Here is a 3702-nt window from a genome sequence, read left to right as displayed (position 1 = left end):
GTGCTCTTAAGGACCAGGGCTGAGTAATGGATACCAGAGCTGTCGAGCAGAAGGGCGAGGTCTGGGGGAAGGGCACACGGGCTTCCTGAATCCCTGCCTGGGATTGGGGATTCTGTCTTTTGATAAGGTCACAATTTTAAATGGGCACCTCTTAAATGGTGTCTTTGCAAGACCCGAGTGGAAGTCACAGGTGTCTGTTGCAGCCTCTGGCACCACTGACGCAAACAACCTTTGTTCTCGCCCATAATCAGTTATTTGACTGATTCATTCGTTCAACAAAGGTTTATAGAGTCACTGCTGTTTGCCAGACTCTGTTCTAGGTGGTGGTCGCCTAAAACAGTTTTCGTTTTCAGGCGAGTTGGCTTCCTATTTGAAGATGCAGTAAATACAAATATATATATATGTAAATACAAGCACACTTTTATTTATATATAAATAATATATGTAATATACAAATAATACATAACAGCAATATGTGTGTTTTATGATTACTACATATATTATCATAAATGATATTTGTTTATTTGGTACACATAATATTTATATATAAATAATAATGCACATATAAACAATATCGGGATTGCCACGTGGTGCAGTGGTAAAGAATCCGCCTGCCATTGCAAGAGACACAAGAGATGTGGGTTCAATCCCTGAGTTGGGAAATCTCCTGGAATAGGAAATGGCAACCCACTCCAGTATTATTGCCTGGAAGATTCCATGGACAGGAGAGCCTCGTGGGTTACAGCCCACGCGGTCGCAGAGTCGGATACAACTGAGCAGGAGCATACATGAATATGCTAATATATGTAAAACATGTATATAAGTAATATGTAAGTATGTACACATCTATGACACACATATGTTCATATATATTGTCAACTAAAAAAGTATAGTCAGAACCTGAAAGCAGAGAGTCATTTTATTGGGTGGGAGCGTTTAGGACTCCAAGCCCGGGAGACAGAACCTCAGTAGCTCTGAGAAAACTGCTGCAAGGAATCAGGAGGGGAAGTCAGGATATATGCAAGTTTGCAACAAAGGGAGCAGGCAGCTGAACATCGAAGATCAGGTATCAAGTTAAGGAATCGAGCATTCGATGGACGGGAAGATGCAAGGCTCTGGGCTCGCTGTGTTAGCGCCTTTCTCACACACCTCAGCTGTCCGGGGCCAGCCCTGTGTCCTGTTCACCTGGCTTCTGGCATTTCCCCAGCTCCTCAGCGATCACCGTGGGGGTGGCAGGATCCTCTGGGTCACAGTTTGGGGAGTGCTCATTCACATGTGGAGGCCAGAAGTCGCTGATGGCTGTAACAGTTCTTGTTTATTAATATGGCAGAGGCACTTTTATTTCACAATATGTTAAAATCTATGATAGCATTACCTTCTCTGGAGAATAAAATATTGGGGTAAGGCACAGAGCAACAGGTCAGGGGTGACTTTGGTGGGGGGAGTGATTGGGGAATTTACAAGGGAGGCTAGGCCAGTTATCTCTGTCGATGAGTGGACATGCACTTTCCTCTAAACCCCAAGTCCGGACTATTCTCCTGGGACAATTTTGGACACCCGCCCCCCACAGCCCTCCTAATATTAAAAATTCCTAGTTTCTCCAGGACCCGAAGTTAACACATCAGATGAGGCCCAGCTTTAGCCGAAAAGATTAATGACAGAATTTTCCTCTGTGGCTTTCTGACATTCAAGGATCTTCCCTCTTCTGAAATTTCTCCTTGAGATTTCAAGTCATTAAAAATATACCTCCTAAGGGCCAGATGTGTGTATTTAATACAGGATCAAGACAGACAAGATCTTTCACTGAATGTGCACTGTCAAGCGAGGATGCAGAAAGCAAATGAGTAAGAAATAAATCACGTTATTTCAGACAATAAAACTGCACAGTGGAAACACAAAAGAAGCCACAAGTGTCCAATTTTTCAATAGTCACCATTTAAAAAAAAGATAAAGAGACATAGGCGGAAGTAATCTTAACAGTAGGTTTTATTAAACCCAATACAAAATATTGCCATTTGAACCAATAACACCGATGTAAAAAATAAAAAAGATTGATGAAATGTTTTAATTTTTTTGTTTCTAGGATTTTTTAAATCCGATGTGTAGTTCACAATTACGGCCTGTCTCGGGGGGACTAGACACATTCCAGGCACTGAATTAGCCACAGTGGCTTGCAGCTGCCATTGTACAGACTGTTGGAAAACAATCTGTAAAAACTGTTGGGAAGGAAATTATCAGGGTGAGAGGAAATGAAAGGCAGGCGCGAAGGTGGGTGAGTGCTTGGACAAGGTGTTTTGCTTCAGAAAGTCTAGAGAGTAGCCCTGGGTTTGCCTTTCACCTGCACAGGTGATCCTCAAGGTACACCTGACTAGTAAGGCCTGGGAAAAGCAGACTGATTGAATCCTCCAGCAGCCTGGACTGATGATTATTCCCTTTTGAGCGAAGTAACCTGAGGTTTCAGAGAGGCCAAGCCAAGCACGAAAGACCCTGTGTTTTCCCAAATAACAGATACCAATATTTTTCTGTATCTCATGTCTCTTCTCTCTTTGTGATTCAGTCGTGTCCAACTCTTTTCGACCCCATGGGCTGTAGCCCTCCAGGCTCCTGTGTCCATGGGATTTTTCAGGCAAGAAGAATACTGGAGTGGGTTGCCATTTCCTCCTCCAGGGTATCTTTCCCACCCAGGGATCCAACCCCTGTCTCCTGTGGCTCATGCATTGGCAGGCGGATTCTTTACCACTAGCAGCACCGATGTTTATCTGTGTCTCATACAAATTCTCAAATAATCGATACGGATATTTATTGACTCATTCGCAGATAATCAATAGAGATATTTATTGACAGGCCGCCCTCTGTCTAGACTCGGCTCGGCATCCACACGTCACGTGATGTGAAGGACTGGAAAATTCCAGTCTGCCGGCCTCCCGCCGCTTCTTCTCACCCCAGCGCATCTCCCACTCCAGCGGTGGTCCCCATGGCAACCGTCTCCGCTGCTCCTGTCAGTCGAGTACCCTTGAGGGGCCGGAGGAGTAGTCTAGTCGGCCTCCAAACCGCCTGGACTCTGGGATGGTGTGATGGGGGTGTGGGGAGGGCTCGGTCCCGGGATCCCTCCCCTGCCCACCTTACTTTTAGCGCTCGTTAGCAGTGTCTCCTTGAGTGGGGTTTGTGCAGAAGGGCAGGGATGAAATGGGCCGTGCAAGCTGCTGCTGACTTAAAGAAATAACAGCTTCCTCCATTAAGCAGCTGCTGGAGGTGCCGGCGACAGACGTCTTATCTCTGCCGACCATTCAGCCGTGTCCCATTCTTCCTCGGACACACGGTGATTGAGTGCCCGGGACATTGTGCACACTTGAATGTAATAATTGTGAGACAAGGCCTGACTATGCCGAACGCAGACTAGGTTTCAAAAGCTTCAAGTGTCTCTCTCCCCCTGACAAACCTCAGCACGAGGATTCCACTCGGCCTTCTTTCAGGAGATGCTCTGCACCTGCTTTCTGGTACCCATTAGCACCCAAGTACCCCCACGAAGCTGCAAGGGTTTGAAAGACGCCAAAGACTCCACCGCGACTCATGAGCCAAACGACGGGGCTTCTAGGGTCCGCGGGGGAGGGCGGGGTGGCGGGGGAGGTGGGCTTTGTCCGCGCATTCAGAAATGGACTTTTGTGGATTTTGAGAAATGGACTTTTGTGGATTTTGAGAAAT

This window comes from Bison bison, unplaced genomic scaffold (genome assembly GCF_000754665.1).
Source record: "Bison bison bison isolate TAMUID 2011002044 unplaced genomic scaffold, Bison_UMD1.0 scf7180017864383, whole genome shotgun sequence".
Lineage (NCBI taxonomy): Eukaryota > Metazoa > Chordata > Mammalia > Artiodactyla > Bovidae > Bison > Bison bison.
The sequence above is the reverse complement of the archived record's forward strand: the minus strand, read 5'-3'. Positions refer to the sequence as shown.